This window comes from Microcaecilia unicolor, chromosome 9, assembly GCF_901765095.1.
Source record: "Microcaecilia unicolor chromosome 9, aMicUni1.1, whole genome shotgun sequence".
Taxonomy (NCBI): Eukaryota; Metazoa; Chordata; class Amphibia; order Gymnophiona; family Siphonopidae; genus Microcaecilia; species Microcaecilia unicolor.
In genome coordinates this window covers 8171949-8199747 of record NC_044039.1, presented here as the reverse complement: position 1 = coordinate 8199747, position 27799 = coordinate 8171949, and the positions used below count along the sequence as shown (strand labels likewise).

The 27799-nt window shown below is 39.5% G+C and overlaps 1 protein-coding gene across 3 annotated transcripts in view; it reads right to left on the bottom strand.

Moving 5' to 3' along the window:
• Window positions 1–2628: 2628 nt before the first annotated feature.
• CPSF6 (cleavage and polyadenylation specific factor 6) overlaps window positions 2629–27799 on the bottom strand; it is a 62263-nt gene continuing 37092 nt past the window's right edge. For 2 of the 3 annotated variants that reach the window (XM_030215439.1, XM_030215441.1), the window contains exon 10: window positions 2629–4460. The gene's annotated coding sequence lies outside the window, so the exon portion shown is untranslated. Of the gene's footprint in view, window positions 4495–27799 lie in introns of all 3 variants that reach the window. The other variant, XM_030215440.1, reaches the window with a different exon arrangement.

Genomic DNA, 27799 nt, shown 5'->3' with positions numbered 1-27799 from the left:
AAGACAGATAGCTGCAATTTCATTATGTTTTTCTCCCCAATCAATAGTAAATAATCATATGAAAGGAGCACTTTGGGAATAATGATATGACAAGGAGCACTGGTGCATATACTGCTGTTTTACAGATCTGATGAGCTCCGATTGGTTAAGAATGCATTTTATAAGCATGCCAGCCTCTGTATTAAAATCAATCTGGAATCAGAAGTTGGTGGTAGTAATCCTGTTATCAGTAGCACAATATAATCAATTATTCTGTCTTACAAAGCAAATTTAACCAAACAGAACATGAATACACTTCCATTCTCATGTGACCTGCTAGTTAACAAAACTTTGTATTAGAATTGTATATTTGATCCAACAATTTCATGCTACTTCCTTAGGCTTCTGAGCCATTTGCAACTACCTAGATTACTTCCCCTATTTTTATAATCCTTCTTAACCCATCCATCGCAGTAAGTCCATAATACATGTTCTGCACTAATAGGCCTTGAATGGTGTGGAGTTGAACGGGTAGATGTGAAGCATCTGCTTACGCTTTCCATGCAATGAAGATACAATGTAGTAAATTTAAAACAAATCGGAGAAACTTTTTCTTCACTCAACGTGTAAACTGTGGAATTCGTTGCCAGAGAATGTGGTAAAGGCAGTTAGCTTGGCAGAGTTTAAAAAAGGTTTGGACGGCTTCCTAAAGGAAAAGTCCATAGACTGTTATTGAATGGACTTGGGGAAAATCCACTATTTCTGGGGTAAGCAGTATAAAATGTTTTGCTTTTTTTGGGATCTTGCCAGGTATATTGTGACCTGGATTGGCCACTGTTGGAAACAGGATGCTGGGCTTGATGGACCTTCGGTCTGTCCCAGTATGGCAATACTTGTTTACTTGAACAAGAGCCTCAAATTACAATTTGCTCTGGAACTCAGCACACTTGTACATTGTAGATCTAGCAAGTAGGCATCATTCAGTCGACTGGAATGCCCTCAATCTCCCTCTTCCTTCCAAGACTTGCAAAGACTTTCTCCATATAGCATTCCAGCCAGTCCAGGAAGCAAAAGATGACTCTTCTACACAGAGCAGTGCACTACATTTCTGCTGATCCACAGAGCCAATCCCAATAACTTTACAAAAAAAAAAAAAAAATCCCCACATTTTTTGAACTTCCAGATCAACAACAGGACCGTCATACTGGTATGCAAGATCAGAGAAAACAAAAGAAAAGCTACTTTCCTGAGAGCTAACAACTGACTTATGCATCTTCCAAACAGTGGCATTCTTGATGCTTTTGGTTCCTGGCACCCATATGGACAGTCACTGAGCAGGTATAGTGTATCCTTATTTCTCAGGTTAGCCACACTTAGAAACATTTCTAGGTGGTGCTTGCTTTCCTTTAGGTCTCTTGTGCTAATATACTAGAGTTGAAATAAATTTGTAGTAGTACCAGTAATCTCTAGTGTCTCATTGAATTCCACACATGCTCGGTGCAGGGCTAAGCTTATTAACAGCATGAACAGTATCTTCAAACAAGCTTTGACTACTGAATAATATAAGAAAATATATTCTGAACTGTGATAGGAAGAAATCTTCTTTATAAACACTGAAGCTGACAACACCAGGCAAAAGTGCTCTGAACTTATTAATCACTCAAATACAACAGATACCTAGGACATCATATAGTGTGTAGTTTCATCAAAGGTATGCATTCCAAGTCATTTGGCTTAACTCACTGAAATATTGTAGCTAAAAATGATATATAGAGCTTGCATCAGAAAGAAAATGACTACTATTTCAAACTGCTCTATTAAGTACTTCTCAGCCCAGAGAAAAATGCCTCCTTTTGAATCCATGCCGAAATGCCTCCTTTAGGCACTGCTCGAAGTATCATGGTCCTCGGCATGAAGACCAGTCAGTATACCTGACACCACAGGTAAGCATCTCCTCCAAGATCAGACTCAACCCTCAAAAATGGCCCACTAGTAAATCAACTTTAATAAATGACAATTAAACCTAATATCAATTTGCGGAGACCATCAGCTATAATAAAACATCACAAGAAACATGTGGCCTATGCTGCGAGACTGCAAAGACCAACAAACTGAGGGAAGGTGAGCAGAGGAACATGGGGACTTCATTCTATATGAACTTCTGTACCTCAAGACCACTGTACACAGCCTGGAAAGAAAATATAGCATGACTATCTCATCACATTGATTACAGAAATAGAGATATTATTGATCATACTACATTGATCTATATGAAAAAATATGCAACAGATTTTAATCCATAAACTGCATAGGTACCTAGACATAATAAAACACTTATACCTGTAAGTAAGCAATGCACAAGTTTTGAGTTTTGTTTTTAACATGGTGGTTTATCATTAGAGGAACAGCTGTACAACAGATGTTGAACAGTAGGAAAGTACTTCACTTACTTCCCCACTGTATGTCTTACAATACTGGTTTACAGAGATTTGTACTGCGAGCCCAGCCTTGTAAAAGCATTACTTACCTGTTATTCCTCAAGTATTTACCACGAACCATATACGGCAGTATATGCAGCCTACACATAACATTTTCAATTGACAGCATATTCAGCATCCCCCCCCCCCCCCCCCCCCCCCCCCCCCCCCCCTAAAATTAAGCCTAGTTTCTGAATTGCAGGCATAAAATGAGTAGAAATAAAACTGAAACAATTCATTTAGTTTACAAAATGTTTAAAAGGCAGTTTTTGTTTTGGAGTAAGGTTAGACATTTGGCATCACTTTGAAAGAATTAGATGAACATATGCATAAAGAACCCCGTCATTCAGAGTTTAGGAAATAGGAATGGGCAGAAGCATGCACAGGAATCCAACGAAACAGTTAAATTTGTACATATAAAAAAAAAATTATCCTAGACAAAAAATTTCAAAGTTTTGAGAACAAAATGATCTACGTAAGACACAATAAACACACGGACATGATTTTCCATTGTGTTCAGCACTGGAACTAAATTTGAGCATTCTAGATTGCTGCAGATGTTCATGCTATAAAGTCACCAAGGTTTTGAAAACTCTCAGCATATTACAGTAACAAAAATTACTACATATCAGATTCATTCACATAAAATATTGAAAATGAAATTAATCAAATTGTCTACAATTTGTTAAAAGATGTAAACGATGTACTAGCAAACTTAAGTCTTAAATATTCACATTTAAGAAATGCTTAATTCTGTAAAATTTCTTCAGAGTAAATTTGCAACACCTCAGTGACAGTTATCAACAATTTTGTCTACAAAATTAGACTCATGAAACATATGTCATGTCCACCTGAATACCACAGGAATATAGCCGAAACAAATGCTTAATTCAGTCACATTTATACAGTGCGTAACTCTGTGCATTGTGTCAACAGTCTTGAAGAGAAAGAAGCACAATGCTAGACAGGAAACTGCAGCTGCAAGCCTTCCATTCACTAAAAATATTAACGCAAAGTTTCAGAATTCTGTTGAAACTTAAAGTGGGTTATGATACATGGACATTTAAAAGCAAGATGAATCTCTCTTCTCTCCCTTATATCACACACTTACAATCAGCTGCATCAAAGCAAAATTACGGTAATTTTTACATAGTATATTGTAAAGAAATCAGATCACACATTGTCTACTAAGAACTTAGGGGGTCTTTTACTAAAGATTTGCTCAGGTTATCTGTAGCAGGGCCCATAGGAATAAAATAGACGCTGCTGCAGATAACGCAAGCTAATCTATAGTAAAAGACCCCCTCAAAAAACCAGGATGATAAAATAGTAAAGACTCAGTGCATTACCTACATTAATCTAAAAAAAAAAGAAGGGTGAAGCATTTCTTTAGTATCATGTGGATTTCTGAATGAAAGTTCACATTGATGAATATGCAGAAAAGATATCGCAATACTATCAAAACAAAATCTTGTCAATGTAACATTGTTTTTAAATATTGCTGAACACAAGACTTCCCTGAGGTGTAACCATTAAAATAAGTTGAACAGCTTTACACATCAGCCCCATTAAACAGTTTATTACAACACTACATCTACTGTAATCAAAGTGGTGCTGTTTACAGACATTATCAGAACATTAACATATCAACAAGAACAAACTACCAGTACTATAAAAACAAAGAGTTACTTGACTTTTTTTCAATTTCTTTGCACATTATAATTGTCAAATGTATTATAACCAGAAAAAGTTGCAAAGGCTAGAACTTTTAAATCACACAGGTTTTTTTTTTTCTCAAATAAAACAGTTAAAGCAACATAAAACATAAAAGTAGAGCTACTGGTTACCATGTATGCAGATTTGCTTTATTCAGCTCTATTTCTGTTCATGTTAGCCATAAATTCTTAGAGGTGTCATTTCAACCACTTGAAGCAAACTGCTGGCCAAGTGTCATCCTCCGTGCTGAGTATTTTCTCTTCATCCCAGGTGCTCCTCTTCCTTCAGCTGTAATGTGTCAAAATTTGTGATGTAGATTTTGCTACGCCCCATAACAGAAAAAAAATACACTTTTACAACTATACATACACAACTCATTCAACCTAACCAATGAAACTAGCAACATTCACCTGTAGAAACATCTGAGATGTACATAAAACATTAAAATGGTACTAAATTTATCTAACAATATAAACAACTGAATTACATTATTATTTGTAAAGAAAAAATAGCTATTTTTGTGAAGGCACAATTTTATTTTTTTAAATCCCCCCCCCTCGTTTTATCTATCACCAAATTGTTTTTGTTTTCTTTACATCATTTTCCCCAACCAACACTTCCATTTATCCATTCTGTCTCCCATAACAATGAGGCAAAAAAACAGCAGAGGAACAAAAAGGAAACCTCTCACAATTTTTAATACTGTTCCCACATTTCCTTGTTTTTACTGTATTCTTTACCATGTAAGATGCTTTCTTTTACTATGTAAGCCGCACTGGACCTGCTGTATGTGGGAAAGAGCGGGGTACAAATGTAATAAATAAATAAATGGTGTCCAAAAATCTTTCTTTGTTTCAGTGAACTTCAAGTTCCTTATATGTCTTAAGTTTCTTTGTATATATCTTTTTACAAATACTATTTTTAAAACATTTATATGTATTTTTAAATGTATTTATATGGTATAGGTTTTTATTTGAGTGTATTTTTCTATTTTTTAGACCCCTGATGCAGGCCAGTTGGGCCGAAACATGAGTCATGTCAGGTCTCCTTTATTGTTCTTGAAGTTCACTGAAATAAAAAAAATTTTGGGCACACCATTCTGAGAGAGGTTCCTTTTTTTTTTTTTCCTCTACTGTTTTTTTTGCCTGGTGCATCCTACCCGTGAAGATTTTTCTTCTGTGACTGATCCCATAACAATGGAGCATGTGTAGATTAGGTATGATACAGCAGACTAGCATTTATTATAGAAAGGGTATGTCACTTCTGCAACTGCAATAAATTTTATACCCTTCCAAATGTTACAGGCATCACAAGACAAAATAAAGCAGGAAAAAAAAAATCATTTCAATTCTGAATTACAGCAACACCGCATCGGCTGGGCAAGACATTCTGTGACAGAAACCAAACTTTTCAACAGCATGGAGTGCACTAAAAGAATCGCTAATATGTTTTTTAAAAAATTGAACTTTTATAGGGAGCACATAACAAAAAAACTAGGGGACTCTATCCTGGTGTCTATTTCAAAATGACATTTTACTCAGCCAATGGAAGTGAAAGCTCTGGTTGGAAATAACCCTTTAAAAGCAGCAGCTCAACATGGCCCAAAATGTTTTCAGATACATTTTTTGTTACAGATGTATAAACACTCTATACCCATGGAGGAAGTCTTAAAGAACTTTAGTGTTTCCCTGTCCCTCTTCCCAGCCCAAGTCAAACCACAAGTGAGCTGCGCGCAAAGCACAGGAGATGAAATACAAGATTGTTAATACTAATCTGATATACTTTCATTTTAGTAATAAAATCACATTTCTTTTCAAATGTACATAGTGCTACTAAACTTCATATGCTCTAGCTACAAAGTTCAATATGGCAAACATTTCTATGTAGGTTAAACTGCTGCTTCCCAGGGATATTTTCTCACTTCTTTAAAAAAAAAAAAGAAAGCAAAAAGCAAGAAAAATCCCCAAACACCCCTCTGTTTAGCTCATCATTGCCACACCTAATAATCAGAACCTCAGTTTTCGTATTACAAACCACAATTTTACAGTTTTCCTATAATTTGAAATACAGTCACTGCATGGTTAATGGGCTGAAATTTTTGAGTTATAGAAAGCAGAGATGCCTTTACACAATAAACGTACTTTTAAATAAAAAAAAATATGTACTAATCTTTATCAATTCCCTGAAAAGAGAACATACTAATGATTTAAAACAGGAGACTGCAAAAGCTAATCGCAATAACAGGGCTATTTGTTAAATCCTATTTAATGAAGATCTAATGATTTTACAGTTACCATGGGTTAACAGGCAAAATTAACACATCGTAACTGCAAAGCCTCCATGTTATGCACAGACAAGGTCTTGCTCTATGCAATTAACTGTACCTATTCAGGTGACATTCACTGTGCTGCACTGTCTGCTATGTTAACAGTTAAGATGCAGTAACTGCTTCCATATTAACAAATAAGGTGCATTCCCTGCCCCTCCCACACCAGTATTTAGAGTTAACTTGGAAATACATTAAATGCAGTGCATTAACTACGCCATTAACAGTTAACACTAGTGCTGTCCAATTCATATTGATTCATTTTCCTAAAAAAAAAAATAATTTTGAGCTCACCAGCTCGTTGCATTTCTGCAGAGTGAAAAGCCCACTGCCCACCATTGCATCTGTGCCTCCTCCTTTCAAATTAAAACTAGCTGCCTTTGTCTAGGGGCCCAACTCCTCTGCACCCACCTTCCCCCCCTAGTCCCACTCTGCCCCTTGCCTTAACACAGTGTTTGAATTGGAATGTGCCATGGTGGATGCGGTTGGTGAGCAGTGCTCTTGGATCCCACGCTTGGATATACTGAAGCAATGCAGCAGACTCTGATATAGCTGAAGTTGGAAGACAGCTCGACGGTTGTGGCCCCGTGGTTTTACAGGTAACTGATAGCACAGCCAGACTTGTAGGGGGATAAGTGTTGAGATCTTATATGCAAATCCATGCTTCTGAATGGCTTGAATTTTGAAGGGCTAAATTAGCACAATATCAAGCACTGCGTCTTAATGAAACCAAGGCATTCAGAAAACTGAGAACTAGAGAAATATATCTAGCGGTTTTTAAAATGAGAATTTAATTAGTGTTCTGGAATAATGTTTCATTGTAAATTCTTAGGGGGAGGGGGGTAGCTGGTTTGAAATTCTGTTTTGATCCTGGATCCGAGTTCACTTTCTAATGGTGTTTTTTTTTTTGTCCCTTCCACAATGGATATAATCAAGACTAAGGTAAATGTATATATCTGTCCTGGAAGCCTGCTTGACCCCTGGTTCCAGATGATGATGATTTCAGTTCTGAGGAAGTTGATTTACTGCAGCATGGGGGTTAATTCAGCAGGTAAAAAAATCAACAAATTAAATTAAATGGCAGTGCTGGTATTTTAACTTATGGGAGTAGCTATCAATGTGGGCTACCATTAAGATGCGTTATTTTACCAGGCTCAAGCTTGAAAATCAGCCCGACTGGACTGCGGGCTCCTGATATATTAAGTCCTCCCACAAATGGCCTACTCCATGTCTATGGAAAAAGGGTGCTCCAGAAATTCTGCAGCACTGTCTGATCAAACAGACTATTGCATCAGGAATCCTGCTCAAAGCATTAGATGAGAATGTGTGGACTGCTAGACTTTCCATTATATTTAAGGGTGACCTAATAAATGCAGATTTCAGGGAACAGTTACAAGAAATGGTTTCACTGTAAGACTCCCTTTTTAGATACTTGATTTGGTTTGTTTTCAAGTTTTATCCAAAATAAACTGCTAAGCCAGTTTAGCAGCCAACGGATTCGACACAGGAGGGGAAAAAATTCAAGCTCAACATGCTCGGTAGGCCGGCAGGCACTTATATGATCTGTATTTGAACAGCTGGATGACAAAACTGAACTCAGCAGTAAAACTGTGAAATATACGTTATGCAAAGGTTAAGCGCGATGGCTCCCATAATCTCTGGCAGTATATTGAAAGATATCATAAAGCAACATTTTTGATCTGCAAACTCAAAACATTTCTAAGAAATCCGTTGTCTGTAGCCACAAAGCCTAAAGCTTGGGTTTCATCATTTTTCTGCAAGCCATTCCCACCAGGAGATAAGAAAAATATTGACACTGCCCTCAGGTAAGATGGTCACCGCCATCTCAAAAAAGATATAGTGGAATTAGAAAAGGTACAGAGAAGGGCAATGGGATAGGACGACTTCCCTATGAGGAAAGGCTAATGTGGCTAGGGCTCTTCAGCTTGGAGAAGAGACGGTTGAGGGGAGATATGATAAAGTATATAAAATAATGAGTGGAGTGGAACGGGTAGACGTGAATCGCTTCTTTACTCTTTCCAACAATACTAGGACTAGGGGGCACGCAATGAGGCTACAAAGTAGTACATTTAAAATTAATCAGAGAAAATATTTCTTTACTCAACGTGTAATTAAATTCTGAAATTTGTTGCCAAAGAATGTAGTAAAAGCAGCTAGCTTAGCAGGGTTGAAAAAAAAGCTTCCTAAAAGAAAAGTCCATAAGCCATTATTAAAATGGACTTGGAGAAAATCCACTGCTTATTTCTAGGATAAGCAGCATAAAATGTATTGTACTGTTTTGGGATCTTAGCAGGTATTTGTGACCTGGAGTGGCCACTTGGAAACAAGATGCTGGGCTTGATAGACCCTCAGTCTGTCCCAGTGTGGCATTATTTATGTTATGTTCTTCTTTAAAGATATACAACCATTTAAGAATTAAGGATGCTATTCTCAGGCTCTCAACAGAAGTTATGCTGTGCCATCACGTCAAAAACTTTAGGTAGAATGATCGAATATGATGAAATATCCATCTATGTTTTGATTCAGCCTCAAAGTCTGACATACACATTACTACAGACTTCTGGACCAGCAAAACCATGGCAGCTTATATTACAATTAGGGCACATGGCACGGATGACTTTCATGCAACACATGTTGTGCTGGATACACAGTACATGCCAGAAAGACGCACTGGTGGTAATATAGCAGATGCCATGAAAAGTGCTGTGAAGAAATGGAAGTTAGAAGGCAAAGTTTTTGCAGTTGTTACTGATAATGTCATGTCAATGAAAAAGAAATCTGTACTGTTCACCGTAGCTGCTTCAGAGATACACTGCTATGTTAATAAATTCAGCAATGTCATCAACAATTTCCGTCACGGTACTACTGTATGCTTACTAAAATTCTGCTCAAAGAAATGCCAGCAAAGAAACTTATTGCTGACATGAAAACACATTGAACAGTACTTGAATCACGTTGCAAAGTACAGTTGGATTGCAGCAACCCATTGGTTTAGCTTTAAACAGCAGCAATAAAATCACAAAGAAAGCTGCACCTGCAGAATGCGCCTATGATCTGACCCAAAATCTCAATGTCTTGCAGGCTTTTGAAGAAACCACAACTGCATCTAGAGAACAGCATGTTACTGTTTTGTACGCTACAAATCATCGGCCATTCCAGATTGTGGAACAAAGGATGCGGATAAGCTGACACAAATGCAGTTCTTGGGAAACAGTGGAAGATACCAATGTCGCAGCTAAGAAAGCCAGACTTCCATCACAATCAGACTATGACAGCAATATTCAAATGAGATGCAGTGCAGAACTGGCCTGCTATAAACACGAAGATCCACTGGAACTGGAAGTGATGTTTTTAGATTCTGGCAGCAAAGGCAGGATTGTGCAGAATAGATAGAAATTTGAAATAAATAAACGCAAGTGAAATTGTCGCTGCTGAACCAGCTTGCACATTAGTTTGTGTACGCCAGCCACTTCTGTGCTGTTAAAAAGATTTTTTTTTTCTCTGCTGGACAATTATAGCTGCAAGACTCAGTTGTCCAAAGTGGACAAAATGTTTCTCAATAAAAACTGGAAGATTTAAGACCCGACCTAACTTCCCTTTTGACATTCAATTTTACTCTGTCAGTTGTTAGTATAGACCTGAAGCTAATGGCCTCTATATTTCAGTTAAACTGAATCAAATCAAACAATTCATATGAGTGAATCAAATCACAAACGTTTTGACTGAATTGGACAGCACTAGCTAACACTGCTTAGGGCCCCTATGGGTTTTCTCCCTTTTTGTGCCTGGGAAAAAAAAATGGTTGGTAAATAGGACCCTAAGACAACATCCATTAATATAGAGATAGCAAACTCCAGTTCCCACATGCTGTGGGCAGGCCTAGTTTTTCAGAATCCTCATAATGAATATTCATGAATCGTTTGTATACAACACCCATAAGCCAGGTTAAACAAAGTTAGTTACTTACAGAAGGCCAATAAGATGAAAAATCAATGATATTCTGGCAAAGTAAAAAGCATTTCAAAGCTAAGTTTGCAGCGTTTTTGAACAGGCAGATCTGCAGGTGTTGGGTTTGCCATGTTGGCTTTGTTATGGACTACCTCAGTTCTGTACAAAGTTTTAAGGTTGGTAGAATCCAACTCCCAAGGGAGGTGGACAGATATTGAGATCGCCTGCTATAACTAACTATTTTCAACAATGACAAACAGGATAAATTCTCAATGATGGTAATCTTTAGATACAGGTTGCCTTTAACGAAAGAAAAACAAAAACAGGGGGCAAAAAAAGGGGAAAAATGCCAACTTGCTTTTTTTTTTTAAATGAAGACAACCTGGATATAATTCTAACCTTCAGAGGAATTTCTTACCAAACAATATATCAATGTGTAGACCAAAGTCCATGTAGCAACCTTGCATTTCTGTCCTACTGAAACAGAATTCAAATGGTCATTGACACTGTCATGGCTCCAACATGGTGAGCCTCAATATGTTCTTTTGGAATAGTCAACTCTTTGGGAGGACAGAAATCACCTCAACATCCCATTTGGGTATCTGATAAATGAGGAGGGTAATCTGAAGTGGTTAGAGTACAATGCTCCTAAATCTGATCCACCACTGCCTAGACTTATCTCTGTATAGATTAAATTTCCTTTGCAGGACGTGTCAGCAAGCTTTCCCTGGATGTCATGCCATGAAAGTCTGCAGGTGCTGATACCTATGGAAGCAGCTCTCAATGCTGTTTTGAAAACAACAGTCAACCTGATCATGTGTTTTTCTTTAGGGAGAAACCATGACAGATCTTGCACACAATATTTCATATGTATTGGTTCACAAGAGCTAGTAAAAAACTATATGAAAGTTGAACATAGTATATTGGAATATTTGCTTCCAAGAAGATCTAAGTTATGTCAGCTTGGAAACATCCTTCCTGGATCACCAATGAGTAGGTTTGCCTGTGTAGCTTTCTACATTCAACCACTGACAGGTGCTGTAGCTGCTGCTCCTCAAATATGAAAGCCTTGGCCCACGATTGTGTCTCGCTCATATACTGACCCTGGGGGTCATTCTGTCATCTGGAAATGCCCTCTTTATTTGGTAGGCTTTACCCTCATTAATATTTATGGATCAATACACCTTTTTCAGGAATTTATTCACACTGCATCAGTTCAATACTAAGCACACATTAGTGAGAACTGAAAAGTGCTTGATCCTGTTCTGCATCAGTCTTCTTGTGCTTGGCGATTTCCAATCGTCCAGCCTCTTTGGTTAGGTTTTATCAGTTGGCTGACATTAGGAGGCATGTTGCAAGGTTGCCTGGTGGTAGTGGAAGATTGGATGGTTGGAAAAAGATTAGTTTTAATGGTAGGGAAGATCACAGCTTGCTGGTTAGTGGGTCGTTTGTCATGCCCTACTGTGATGCCCCAATTTTTGCAGGGTAAAGTGGAGCTCTCTGATTCTTTTAGGTATCTGGGAGTATGGATTGTCTCAGGGTTGAAATTTGAAACAACAGGTTTCCCAGGTAGTGTGGGCGGGAAAGGGGAGCATCAAATGCAGTATCAACCCATCTCCTTATTAATTCAAACGTCAAAGCTGTTTGCCAAAATTCTACAATTGCAGCTAAAGGGTACCTTCTTAGTTCTGGAACTCTGGAATTCGCTCCCCCAGTACTTGTGCCAGCTTTCCTCTGTGTCCCAACTTAAAACCAAACTAAAAAAAACTTTCCTGTTTCGTGATGCTTATCCCCAATATCACAGTCTGACCTCATTCTCTCTTCTTCACAGGGGCTGTGGACTGGTGAACTCCACTGCAGTACTCTGGGACCTTAATATGCTACTTTTTGTCCTCCCCTCCTATTCGTATTGAAGATTTTGGTTCTTCCTTTATGTGATGTACAACTGTTGTACGGTTCTCATCTGTGTTTAGAATGTATGCTGCCCTGATGGTTTGTACTGTAGGGCAGACTAGTAAATGTTAACAAAACTTGAAAACGTATAAAACACTGTCTTTTCAATATATTACATCAGGTTGATAGAGGCCAAAGATCAGGGTTTGTGGTGGCTCTTGACATGGACAAGGCCTTTGATAAGGTTCATTAGCCCTTTATTTTTTTAATGCTTTTATTTTCCGGATCCTTTTAGGGCATGGGTTAAGGTCTTGTATGCATCATCAAAAGCCACAATATTGTTTGCTTTCTACACATTTTCTGAAGTGTGGTGTTTGGCAAGACTGCTCATCGTCCCCTCTTCTTTTTGATCTGGTCATTGAACCCTTTTGCTCATCAAGATTGGTGGGGTTTTCTTTTCACTATACTAGAAGCAGAATTTTGTTATGCAGATGTGCTGCTTATTTATCTAAAGATACCACATCTGTCTCTAAGATCCTGAGATCTGTGGAGCAATGTTGAGCTGTAACAATTTTACTAAAACTTAAAATCTTAACTCTTGACCTCATGGAGTATATATTCCTGCATTTTGTGGGATTTTCTGGGAAGTACTCTCTGGATTAACTTGTTTAGATATCTGTATTGTAAAATCTTTAGGTACTTTTACTACTATGTTTCTCTGCTTTCACAATTAAAGAATTACATACATGAGCGTGCTGCTGGTTTTGTGAGTGGGGTGTATGTATCGTCTGAAAACAAATTATCTTGCTGCACTTTGTTTCAGTATGTCCTACGAAGCCGATTTATTCAGGAAAATAAGGTTTCTCAAATTCAGAAGAGTACTTTGTGACCAGGGGAAGGGATGAGTGGGTATGGCTCTTTCTAATCCACAGGTGTACTTTTGGACAGCTACATTGGTAGGTCATGATTGGATGCAGCACAGATGTCTTACCTCCGGGATTGCTTTGGAGAGAGGTGCTTCACTGTGGGGGTGGATTTACATTCTTTGCTTTTTAACCCCCAGATACCATACCATGATCAATACAAACTGTCAGGAAAACTCATAATTGCTCCTCAAACACCAGACTCAAATGATGTCTGCCCTCATGAGTGTCCTTAAGGATAAAAATCTCTCATTGCCCTAACCATAACAACTCTTCTCTGGCTGTCTGTACTTTTCAAGAGGAGAAGAAAAAAGTGGTTAGTGGACCACAGGCTCCAAAGACGAGAGGGGACAATCTTAGATATAAAAACATTTATTGATCAAGGACTCGACCCAACACTACTTTTCTTCTTGACATGCAGGGCTGGAGAGATTAAGAGTCGCACTTTATGACATTCAACAAAAGTATTTGAGAAAGATGAATTGATCCCTTCTGAAGACCTCCGAGCTGAGTCTGGGTTGCCATTTTCCTTACATGCATCGAGAGAATTTATAGCAAAGGAGTGGTTTGGGAGTCCTTATCACTGTGTTCTCAAGAGATTAATACCAGGGTAATTACTCTTTATTTATAGAAGAATTATGTTAGCTAAATTTCAGAGGAAATTAACTGCACCTTTGTAAGAGAATTTACATCAGTGAGACTTGGAAGGGGGAGAATTTAGATCAGTGAGACTTGGAAAAGCTCCGGAGAGATACTCTATTTGCATCCAGAGCTATGGCCTTATAGTTCATGTGATTCACATTACAGGACACCTTGTTTCTCAACTTGAGGCTTCAAACCTTTGGCGAGATAGGCATTGTTGATTTCTTCTTGGATATCACTCCTCCTCTGGGACTATTAGAGTGGTAGGGGGAGGAGCAATGGCCATTCCTCAAATGCTAAGAACTGATGCCACAACTGCTCCTAGAGGCCCACTTCACTATGGCTATGGTTTTAAAGCATATCCCTACGGGAATACATTGGAAATGACAGATGTAAGAGACGTTACTATTAGAAAGTTTGTATTCTATGTCAAGGGGCAGCAAGCTAAGTTTGATCCTAGATGGGGTCCTTTTCTTCAATAGGGTAAGCAACCAGTACATGGGTAAGAAATGTTTCCATTTGTGTCTTCTTTTTAAATGTTCTTTTGTATTTTTCCTCCCATCTTTTTGCATTTTCAGTGCCATGAAAAGCTGAGGATGCCAGTACCAGGAGGACTGCAGGAGTGATGTCTTCTTGAGTCATTTGAGTATCATCACTGGCTTAATCCTTGACCCTCAAGAACTGCTGCATTTCCCTTCAATATAGTTAATGTGCAATCCTGTGCAGGAGTATATGGGAAAATTGGAAGCTGACAATATCAAAGCATCACTTCCCGATAAGGGCTGAAGCCTGTGCCAGAGCAGCAGAATCTTTCACCTTCTTCAGGTGGGACTTTGATTGCGGGTTGTTCCTGATGTCTTATTTTGGACTTTGAGGGATACTAATGCCTCAGCAACGTCCAGTACAACAATTAGGACCTTTAAGGTCAATACGTGATGCCACAGCTGCTGTCTTGGACTAAAAAGTTCATCTTTCCACCCCCTGACAGTCACAAAGACCTCTAACAATCATCTTTTTGCAATGTAGGTACAAGTTGTATCAGTAACCAACATGGTCTAGCCACAAGGCCTACATTTGCCATTGGTACTCTTTGGTCTATGGAATATCAAGAGAAAAACAATCAATGCAAAATCAAACAGATCCATGTTTGCAAATTGCATCAGCTGGAATTTTTAATCAGTCATTCTAAAAATTATGGAAACAAAACAAAAATATCTAAGGATATTTCGAGGCGCAAGGATACAAAATCAGATGCAATGTTTGAGAAATTCTGGTCAATGTTTAAACAACACACTGGGGGTGGGGGGGATCACACAGACATTCAACATTTTGCAATTCAGTTAATACACAGAAAAGGTCCTTGTTGTTAAGTAACTGAATGGCAAACTCTATACAGTTAATTATACCTATTCAGGTGAAAGGCCCAGCAGAAAATAGGAATGGAGGTGGTCACACATACCAATGGCTGTCCCATATATGTGCAGACCTGCCTGCTAAAAAGCTTTATAAAATATTAGAGAGCTCAGATACACTTTTTACCACACCAGGTTCTGTCAGATGCCACCCATAGTGAAGACCTATTAACCTGCTTATTCTTGGAAAATTTAGCATTATTTGGCTGTTCCGAAAACCAGACTTGTAGTAGCACCTGAGGACTAGAGTTTGGCATAGCTGCATTGGTACATACATGCTTTATGAAATATCCAATACAATGGTTTGCTAAGAACCAGATGAATAGTTTTCATACAGATCATAAATCAAATTTTATAAGACAGACATTAAATTGATTTCTAAAGCAATTTCAAGACAAGCCATTATCATACAGGTAAGTCACTGCCAAAACAGGGCCAAAGAATAACAAAAAAAAAGGACCCGATATTCAGCTACAACAGTCACCGATTTTTAAAGGCGCTGACTGCTGTGGACAGGATTTGACCCAGATATTCAATGCCAGGCCTAATCCTGGCACTGGTATTAACTATCCAAGTCCTGCCTGGCCACCGTAAATTATTCCAAGGGTCAACTGACATTCAAAGCTGGTACCTGGATAACTATCTGGGCAAGTTAGGAGAGCTATTTCTGTGGTTCAACTTGCCCAATAATTATCCTGGCACCAGCACTGAATATTGGAGTGCCCAGATAACTTCCAGGTCCATCCCACTACTAACTAGTGTTGCATGGTCTCCCTGGATTTTCAGCAGCACAATCTGATTATCTGCCACTGAAAATCTGAGGATCACCAAGTCGGTGGGAGATAACCGGCCAGAAACCTCTCCTACCTGATTATTTCCCGTTGAATATTGAGCCCCCCCCACCCAACCCAAATCCATATTAAATGGTCATGGCACCTTTATCAAAATCTCTATACTCCTTACCTCAGTTGAGTATTACATCTGAACAAATCTGATTTATCTTATATTCTGGAGCCTTAAACAGTAATCCTTGCCAATTCCAGAAGAATTCTTTAGCAAAATTTAAAAATTCTACCAATAGCTGAGAAACTTCATGAAAAGACTAGCGAATGCCCTAACTACATAGATACCCTTGTTACAGGTTTTGGATTTCTGCAATGTCCATACTAATACAATGATAGTAGGGAAAGTTAAGTGATCATGTAGAGAACAATCTAGTTTATTTTCATTTTTTTTTCTCTTAACCATTTCATAATATGTATGATGAATTCTACTTCTCTGACCTTTTAAGGAATACACATCAATGAAGGAACACAGATTATACAGTCAGTCTCAACATTTAAACACAACAGTCTCTTGAGCACACAGATCACATTTACAAAATTATCCTGAGGCAGGATGAAAAAAAAAAAAATCAAAAGCATACTACAAAACAGGACTCATCCCAAAGTTTATGCCCACTTAGCAAGATGAAAATTATAAACACTGACGTCAGAATGTGAAAAAAATGCCTCATATTTAAAGTTCAGATTCCATAAATGAAATGAAATCTAAGCTCTTGAGTCCAATTACTTGATACTCATTGTTTGGGTTTGACACAAACAGTTTGAATTTAACAGACAAAGCCATAAAAGTAGTATACAACTAAAAATGTTGGCGTTCTATTAAAGCAGGTTATAAACCTCTTCCCTTAAGACCTTAGGTTTTCGTCTGGGCAGAGAAAAAGAACAATTACAGTCCAGGAGGTAAACAGAAAATAGCAGGTGGAGGAGAAATATTCCCTACAGGGCTAATTTTTTCAAAGGTTTTCAAACTTATTCAGCAATAATATTTATATCAAAGGGTCAAGTGATATTTTAATTACAAACTGTTTACCCTTATTAAATCTTTATACCTTGTTATTATATATAGAAATTCACAACTGCATGCCAACATTGTCATACATGGCAAAGTCATTTAAAAAAACACAAGCCAATGTTTTGCTTCACATACACAAACATACCAATTCAGCCAGTAATGTTATAAGTTATTACACCATGGAATATTCATCAATTTATTTCTAATATTTAAGTCCTTGAAAATGTCAAACCCTTAGCTAGCACGACAAATTACTGGTCTGCAAAACCAAAGTTAACATTTCACAAGATTACATCTTTATGCAGACTCAAAATTAGTGACTTATGAAATAACAGAGTCAATATAACAAAGCACAACTTGGACCACAAAACTTGTTAAGCCTTTAAGCAATTTTAGCTTTCTAGTTACAAGTGATTAAGAAAAGCATATCTTAAACATATATTACCTTCTAAAAAAAGAACTGGCAAAATTTCACCATTGATATCAATAAACACAAATTAAACATACAAAATGCCGTATTTAAGCATGATCACAAGAGATCATTTAGTACTTATACTGGGGTGCTAAGATTATGTATATAATGATTTAATATGGACTACCTGATATGACTTCTAAACATATGGTAGTGATTTAACAAAGGACTAATGTGTGCTGTAAGTTTTGTGATGTATTAACTAATTCATACAGAAGGAAATATTTACAATTTTAAGTTACATACAGGAAGTATTAAGGATCCCTTGAACTATGCCACAAAAATAAGGAATCATTTGTATCTATTTTATGCAGGTGATATCTGTACAAAATGTCATCCACCAATTTGCTAGCTGTTAAATTAGTGAACAGAACAAGGAGCTAGCAGGGTTATTTAGTAACTACGAATTATGAGAAACAGGGGCCCTTTTACTAAAGGGTGTTAAGCACCTACCCTAGATATGGCGACAAGATTTGGATATGCTCCCAACATGCATGTGGATAATAAACCAATTACTGAAATTGGCACCAATTGGGGTTCACAACACTAAGGGGCCCAAATCCCACAGTGTGCAACTCAAAAGGGGGCATTCGTGTTATCAGTGTGCCCAACTTGGACGCCAGTATTTATACCAGATTTCAGTCGGTGTAAGTATGGTGCACAAAGTTAGGGTGCAGAAATTGGCACTAAGCGCAACACTATAAAAAAAGCCAAGCACTTTTTATAGAATCACACTTGGCGTCAATCTTTTCCGGTGCCCATTTTTGAGCACCCATTTATAGAATTCGGCCTTTAAGGGAAAATTATGCTTATTACCTGTTAAATTTCTTTCCTTTATATTCTTAACAGACCAGTCCAGAAGGAATGGGTTACATCCATCTTCCAGCAGATGGAGATAAAGAAAACAGTTCCAAGTGAATCACCCTTAAGGGTATTGTGCAGCCTGGAATGTTCAGTATTTCGAATAACCAAGCAATAGTGCTCATAAGTCCTATAGTGGAGCATAGTAACTAGATATGGATAGCTCATCATTCAGTGGGTAAAGCCGAGAAAACTGCCAAAGCAAACAAATGAGAAAATTCGAAAGAAATGGAAGAGGGAACTGAAGCCAGCCCCCAAGGCAAAGCCCTATACTGCACAACTACCAGACACCGAACTCTAAGACGACGAGCTGGGAAGCACACACAAACAAGGAGCCTCAGGTCACAGAGAAAGAGGCCTTGCAGCCCAGCAAAGGATCCAGGCACACTGGTGAGAGAGGGGACCACCCTGCATGAGATAAAAGAAGAGCCCTATAACCTCCCCCACACCAAACAGAGGTGGAGGCCCAACTAATGAAAGGCTGAGAAGAATGGAGGCATTCCTTAGCCATTGAAACGAAAGCACTCCAGTGGCATAGGAGCGCCCCATGTGGAATGGAGAACCCTGCAGAAGAGAAGGGGCCGGTCGAGGAAGATGAGTACACTTTGCAGGGAAGGATCAATGCTGGATGGAGTGAGCCCCCCAAGAAGAAAAAGTAGGCATGAACTGCATGTCAAACAAGTATGAGCTGTACCTTTCAAGATGGAGATGCAGATTATCGCCATCTAGAATGCAGCACTAAACACGCAGAGATAGAGAAGAGTACCACCTGCAGAAAAGGGCCTGAACGCGACAGAGTTGGTGGTGTGAACTCTCCCGCGATCACTGAGGCTTCATCTACTCTATCAAATTTCAAAGCTGGTAGATGGACAAAGTCGTCCTGGACTGGTCTGGTACAGACGAAAAGAAATGTTGTTAGCAAAACAGGCTACTGCGCAAATGCATTAAAAGGTTGGGTGGTAGTTTGCCTATTACCACGCATTAAACCATGCATTATTGCATTTTTATTAATTTTTCTGAGGGCGTGGCATGAGCAAAGTGGCCATGGAAGCAGCAGCCAGCTAGCACCTTATACTTTGCGCACACTACCTGGACAATGCAGTGTTAATGTGGGAGCACTTAGCACCTCCTATATAGGAGGTGTTAAGTGGTCCCCCATTAATGCCCTGCAGGTATCAAGCACTGATGTCACATTAATGCACAAACTGCAATAAAAAAAATAGAGGGAATGCCCCCAAAAGGTGTCGCATCAAATCTGGGTTTAGCGCACCATAACGCATGAAGCCTAGATTTTAGTGTAGTTTAGTTAAAGGGCCCCTTAGTGTGGAGCTGTATACATCTTGTTCTCGCTAAAAACAAACACGTTGAAAGGAAACACAGAAAGACCAAGCAAAATAGGATAATCTTGACCACTTATCATATTAAGATGAAACATTATAGAACACTCTCTACAAGGGATGTACCAACTATTCGTATTCAATTCAGCCCCGAATAGTGCCCTGAATACATTCTTTGTATTTGGCCGAGAAGCGATTTAAATTCGAATACAAATAATCCAGGGCTCTACTGTGCTAAATCCTACTGAAATAAACACGATCTCTGATTTCACATTGTTTCTTTTATTATTTCTTATGCTAAAGCTCAATGCCTATTATTCGTATTAGGTAGAATAATATTTTTCATTATTCACATTCAGCCAAATAATAAAACATGCTATTTGGTACAGCTCTAATCTCTACCACTCCTCCCAGATCATATTCATAATGGAATTCAGAAAGCCCACCAAGGACCTGTGTAGATAGCACATACTACACCAAGAGGAATTCAAATAATCAGTCCTGAACTATAATTTTATGTTTGTATTAGAAAACACAAGCAAATGAAGGAACATTTAGTCTATCTTCCTGCACACAGGGCAACTACTAGCACCATGTGGACTCCCAAATCTGCTCAAATTTCCATCACTACACCCATTCATTAAATTAAGCTTCCCATAGTGTGTGCATGTAAGTGTAAATCCTAACATTACATTCTGGATAGTTAAAGTGACAGTAGTGTGTATATAACTATCATACCCGTGTAGCCTGAAAGACTTATGTCACAAAAGAAATTAATTTTCTGTATCCTATGCAAAAGAATTTTACCAGATTGCCTTACTAAGTTTTGATAATTATTAGGAAGAGTCATGTTTGGCAGTTAGAACATTACTTCCCTAACTTAGGAGCCCTTTTACTAAACCATGGTAACATTTGCAGTTACTGCAGCTTAATGCAGGACGTTACCCCACTGTAACTGCAAATTTAATGCAGCATCTGTTGGTGGTGTTCCCAGTTATTTACCATTGCAGGTCGTGTATTAACATTCACAATAATGCATACCACCTACTCTCAGTTATTGCAGAAACATTTAGTGTTCCTATTTAGGAGGTGGTAAGTGATCCCATGCTAGCTCCATGTTAGCATGCAATAAGAGCAGCATGTTAACTGCTAAACGCCTTCCCCGCCCACTCTCTGCCCATGCCAGGCCCCCTGGCACAAAACATTAATGCATGGTTTTACCATGTGATAACTACTAAATTACCACAAAGTCCCTTAATGAGGCTCTGCGCTAATAGTTACTGCGCTGTAAACTGCGCATTAAGTCCTTAATGTGGTTTAGTAAAAGGGCCCCTTAGTTGTGGAGTTCACCTTAACTGACTGAGGGCCAGATGCACTAAACTTTACGAGCCAATAACGAGCCATTAACGAGAAAGTAGTAAACCCTGGCATGCACTAAATACTTTTTTCCGACGACGGTAGCAGCTAATGCAAACGGAATGCAGATGAGCAAATTGTGTAGAAACCCTATTGAAATGAGATGCACTAAGCTTTTCTGCTTGCCCTAACGCTGGAAAACGCTGGGAAATCTAACGAGAGGTCTGTACGGGAGGTGGCAAAAAACGACCAAGTGCTCGTCAGGAGCGTCCTTTATGGACGTTCTTCACTGTAGTGTATTATTAAAAAAAAAAAAAAATCACAGGCTCCGATGCTGCAGGCATCCGCTGCACTTACCATGGTATGCTGCTCCCCCCTCCCCCCTGCATTGAAATCAGAGCTTTCCGCAGCCCTGGCCCCCCCTCCCTCCCTTGAAATGACAGTTTCCCCATCATCCTCCGCCCCCGCCGCCCCCCGAGTTTGTCGCCGCCGCGCCCCCCTCCATCTGCCACCGGGCCCTCACAGCGCCTCTCACCTCCGTGTAAAGGCACTGCACCGGCAACAACAGCTGATTGCCCGCCCTCGTCTGACGTAAGTAACTTATGTCAGACGAGGGCGGGCCAGGGAGGAAAGGAGGGAAGTCCGGAGAGGCGATCAGCTGTTGTTGCCGGTGCAGCGCCTTCACACGGAGGTGAGAGGCGCTGTGAGGGCCCGGTGGCAGACGGAGGGAGGCGGCGGAGGGTGGCAACGAGCAGCTCATTTGCATTCCCTTTCCTTCATGCATAGCCGTTCCCTACCAATTCGCTATGGAATTCGGTACGGAACGGCTGTAACGACGACTTTAGTGCATCCCTCCCTGAATCAGTAACTGTGGAATAAATCAGGGATACATTCGGGACTCTATTCTCCTCCACAAAAGATGATTATACCAAAGGCAAACAATGTGAATGTTTCATGTTTGCTCTAATTGTTTTGGGATAACCTTTTATATTGCATTTTTTTTAACTTTCGTTTTTGGATTATCATTATGTTGTGGCTTCAGAAGAAAATATGCTAACTGCTGCACCAATTTTTCTTTCTGCAACAGTAGAAGCAGCCTTATTATGGTAGCCCACCAAATGCATGATAGCCCAATTTGTTATCTAACATTATCATCAAATGAAGCTCTCTCAAGTTATGCAGTAGGCAAGAGAATACATTTTTTTTTTTTACAAGAGCTGAACGTTAGTGGCAGGATATGATTCTTAAAGGGGCTATTGCATAACTACCTTCTGCTTTTAGGAAAGTGTTGTCAACCTATTTGAGTTTTTTTTTTTTTTTTTTAATAATTGCAACATAACATACAGCTGCTGAATCTCCCCCCCCCCCCCCCCCCAATCTAATAATACAAACATACATATGTAATGCAGGTACTTTAAAATGGTACTTTGAGCACAGCATTTTCAATATTTTGATAGGAACCTGAAGCCACACAAGCAGATTTAAGAATCCACCCTACTGTCTTTTCCCAGGAAAACACTAAATAAAGCTTCCATTAGTGCTGTATTGTTGTTTACATACCATCACTGTGCTTTGAAACTAGAATTGCTAACTGGCTCTAGACTTGCCCAACAGGATTAATCCAATCCATATTTTACTCCAATTGAATGCAGGTGCGACTTGTAGTTTTGATTTCCAGTCTGGATTCCCCAAGAAATACAAGACGTCCCTGCATTCAAATGGGGTTAAACATGGACTGGATCAACCCTGATGGGCAAACTTGTAGTCAGCTGGCAACCCTACTTGGAACACTATAAGACGTTATAGGTTCTTCTGATTCCAGTTATTTGAGTAGAAACATAGCGAATGTCAACAAACCTGCCCACTCACACCACTATTGAGCTTTATACTCAATCCTCTCCATTAAGGAACCGCTGTATTTGTTCCATGCTTTCTTGAATTCAGACAGTCCTCACATCTCTACCACTTCCACTGGGAGGTCATTCTAAACTATCCTTTCCGTAAAGGCATATTTGCTTAGATTATTCCTGTCTAACCCTTTCAATCCCCCCCCCCCCCCTTTTCAGAGCTTCCTTTCGATTATTAATTACCTGTGGGCATGAACTCCTCTCCCGAGTCCCACCTTTCTACAGAATGTCAAGATATTTATTTCTGTCCCCATATGCTTTAAGACCACTGACCATTTCAATAGCTGACCTCGGAACCAAATCCTTCCTGTTTATAACTTTTTGAAGGTACGGTCTCCAGATCCGTACATAGTACTCCAAATCAGATCTCATCATATTTATACACCTCCTGGCCGTTCTTCTCTCTGCATCCAAAGTACCCTTCTAGTTTTACTTAAGGTCATCAGATACAATTATTCACAGGTCCTGCTTTTTTTTTCCCCCCAGGAGAGTATTTCAATATCCCTATTGCATTACTTCCTTGGAGTTTTGCAGCCAAAACATATGACTCTATATTTCTTAAAAGCATTAAAAATTAGCTGCCAAATTCTAGACCGTTCATGTTCACTAGATCCCTCCTCAAGGTATCCACACCTTCGAGAGTGTCCAGATTTTGGTATCATTTGCAAACCTTACACAATAGCTTTTCAACAATATCACTGATAAAAAATGTTAAGGACCAATCCCTGCAGAGCACCACCTGCTCATGCCCTTATTCTCTGAGTGAACTTCAATTATGACTACCAAGAACACTGTCTTTAGCGTAAAATCATTTAAGGAGGCCTTCCAGAATGGTTCAAAAAGAGAATTCTGACAAGCCCGAAGAACTAAATTAAGGTTTTACTCTGGGCACAGCATATAAAAGGGAAGCCGCAAGCGCCCACTCCACGCAAGAATCAAATGATATCCGGATAGGCAGCAGAATATTTTGTCAGACCCCGAGGATGTAAAATGGCAGCTGTGCTCTGTGTATGATCAGAGGCTATTCCCGTCAGTCAGTCTTGACAAAATGGCACCCGTTCCCATGATCTCCTGCATCAAACTGTGAACCAAGCCCTGCTGGAGAGCCCCAAGTCCCTGGCATACCGACCGTTTCTTCTGCGTCCCTCGGGATTCCTGGCTTGCATGTTCTACTATGCCCCGCCAGCTGGCAGGTCTCACACCGGGAACACTGTTTAACTGCCTCTGTGGGAGTTCTATTTACCTCGACTGTCACAAGTACAGCACAACACTGTCCCGCAGTGAGCCAGGATCCTTCCCCTATACCAAGTAGAAATTGCAGCGCCCCCCCCCCCCCCCCAGTAGTGTAGCCAGGTTCAAGCATGGGGGGGGACTGCTGATGGCGCATATTTTAAATGTGACAGATCGTGTGAAAAATAGGCACTGTCTCAAGTCCATTTGGGGGAGCAGCCGCTCCCCTGGCAACCCACCTAGTTACGTCTCTGCCCCCACCCCCCAAAGTGGTTCCGAGTCAAACTTTAGTTGGACTTACTACTGCTGGGAATTCCTTCCAAACTCACAGTCTCCACAAGTCTTACTCCAGATGAGAAAGGATCAGGACCAATACTCTGTCCCATGCTCTCCAATAAATCTCTTCCTTTTTTTTTTTTTAAAGGTTGTTGTGCTGGAAAAGCAGAGAACTCCACAGGAAACAGGGAAGAGGTGAAAGGAAGGAAGCAAAGGAGGGCCGTAGTTTCCTACAGCCATAAGTACATAAGTATTGCCACACTGGGACAGACCAAAGGTCCATCAAGCCCAGCATCCTGTTTCCAACAATGGCCAATCCAGGTCACAAATACCTGGCAAGATCCCAGAAAACGCAATACATTTTATGCTGCTTATCCCAGAAATAAGAATTGGATTTTCCCCAAGTCAGTTTAATAAGGGTCTATGGACTTTTACTTTAGGAAGCTGTCCAGACCCTTTTTAATCCCCACTAAGCTAACCGCCTTTACCATATTCTCTGGCAACGAATTCCAGAGTTTAATTACATGTTGAAAAGAAACATTTTCTGCGATTCGTATAAAATGTACTACTTTGTAGCTTCATTGCATGCCCCCTAGTCCTAGTATTTTTGGAAAGAGTAAACGATTCACATCCACCCGTTCCACTCCAATCATTATTTTATAGACCTCTATCATATCTCCCCTCAGCTGTCGTCTCCAAGCTGAAAAGCCCTAGATGATTCAGCCCTTCCTCATAGGGAACGCATCCCAACCCCTTTATCATTTTCGTCGCCCTTCTCTGTACCTCTTCTAATTCCATATCTTTTTCGAGATGCAGCGACCAGAATTGAACACAATATTCGAGGTGCGGTCGCACCATGGACCGATACAAAGACATTATAAGCGTCCTCACTTTTGTTTTCCATTCCTTTCCAAATACCACCTAACATTCTATTTGCTTTCTTAGCCGCTGCAGCACACTGAGCTGAGGATTTCAACGTTATCAACTACGACGTCATGATCCCTTTCTTGGTTGGTGATTACTAACGTGGAACCTTGCATTACGTAGCTATAGTTCGGGTTTCTCTTTCCCACATGCATCACTTTGCACTTGCTCACATTAAATGTCATCTGCCATTTAGACGCACAGTCTGAGTCTCATAAGGTCCTCTTGTAATTTTTCACAATCCTCTTGCGATTTAACCCCTTTGAATAACTGTGTCGTCAGCAAATTTAATTACCTCACTAGTTACTCCCATCTCTAGATCATTTTTAAGTATATTTAAAAAGCAGCGGTCCCAGCATAGACCCCTGAGGAACCTCACTATCTACCCTTCTCCATTGAGAATACTGACCATTTAACCCTACTGTTTTCTATCCTTCAACCAGTTTTTAATCCACAATAGGACACTACCTCCTCTTCTATGACTCTCCAATTTCTTCTGGAGCCTTTCATGAGGTACTTTGTCAAACGCCTTTTGAAAATCCAGATACACAATATCAACCGGCTTGCCTTTATCCACATGTTTGTTCACCCCTTCAAAGAAGTGTAATAGATTGGTGAGGCAAGATTTCAATTCACTAAATCCATGTTGGCTTTGTCTCATTAATCCATGCTTTTGAATATGCTCTGTAATTTTGTTCTTTAAAATAGTCTCAACCATTTTGCCCAGTACCGACATCAGGCTCACTGGTATATAATTTCCCGGATCTCCTCTGGAACCTTTTTTAAAAATCGGCGTTACATTGGCCACCCTCCAATCTTCTGGTACCACACTCAATTTTAAAGATAAATTACATATTACTAACAATAGTTCCGCCAGTTCATTTTTCCATTCTATCAGTACTCCGGGATGAATACCATGCAGTCCAGGAGATTTGCTACTCTTCAATTTGTCAAATTGTCCCATTACATCCTCTAGGTTTATAGAGATTTCATTCAGTTTCTCCGATTCGTCAGCTTCGAATACCATTTCTGGCACCGGTATCTCTCCCAAATCGTCCTCAGTAAAGACCAATGCAAAAAATTAATTTAATCTCTCCGCTATGGCTTTGTCTTCCCTGATTGCCCCCTTTACCCCTCGGTCATCTAGCGGCCCAACCAATTCTTTTGCTGGCTTCTTGCTTTTAATATACCTAAAAAAAAATTTTATTATGTTTTTGCCTACACTGCAATCTTTTTTTCAAAGTCCCTCTTCGCCTTCCTCATCAGCACTTTGCATTTGACTTGACATTCCTTGTGTCGTTTCTTATTATTTTCAGTCGGTTCTTTCTTCCATTTTCTGAAGGATTTTCTTTTTACTCTAATAGCTTCTTTCACCTCACTTTTTAACCATGCTGGCTGTCTTCCGCCCTCCTTTTTTAATACACAGAATATATTTGGCCTGGGCTTCCAGGATGGTATTTTTGAACAGCATCCACACCTGATGTAAATTTTTGACCCTCGCAGATGCTCCTCTAAGTTTTTTTTTCACTGTTCTCATTTTATCATAGTCTCCTTTTTGAAAGTTAAACACTAATGTATTGGGTTTCCTGTGTATACTTATTCCAAAGTTAATAGCAAATCTGATCATATTATGATCATTGCTATCAAGCAGCCCCATCACCATTACCTCCCGCACCAGATCATGCACTCCACTAAGGACTAGGTCTAGAATTTTTCCTTCTCTTGTCGGCTCCTGTACCAGCTGCTCCATAACACAGTCCTTGATTTCATCAATATCGGGGGTAATTGAAATCACACATTATCATTGTGTTGCCCAGTCTGTTAGCCTCCCTAATTTCTGATAACATTTCTACATCCGTCTGTTCATCCTGGCCAGGCGGACGATAGTACACTCTTCCCACTACCCTTTTCCCCTTTACACATGGAATTTCAATCCACAGGGATTCCAAGATGTGTTTTGTTTCCTGTAGAATTATCAATCTATTTGATTCAAGGCCCTCCTTAACATACAATGCTACCCCTCCACCAATTCGATCCACCCTATCACGACGATATAATTTGTACCCTGGTATGACAGTGTCCCACTGGTTATCCTCCTTCTACCAGGTCTCAGAGATTCCTATTATATCTCATTTTTTATTTAGTGTAATATATTCTAAGTCCCCCATCTTATTTCTTAGGCTTCTGGCATTCGCCATATTAAAAACATTTTTTGAACACTTACACCCCTGATTTTATCCCC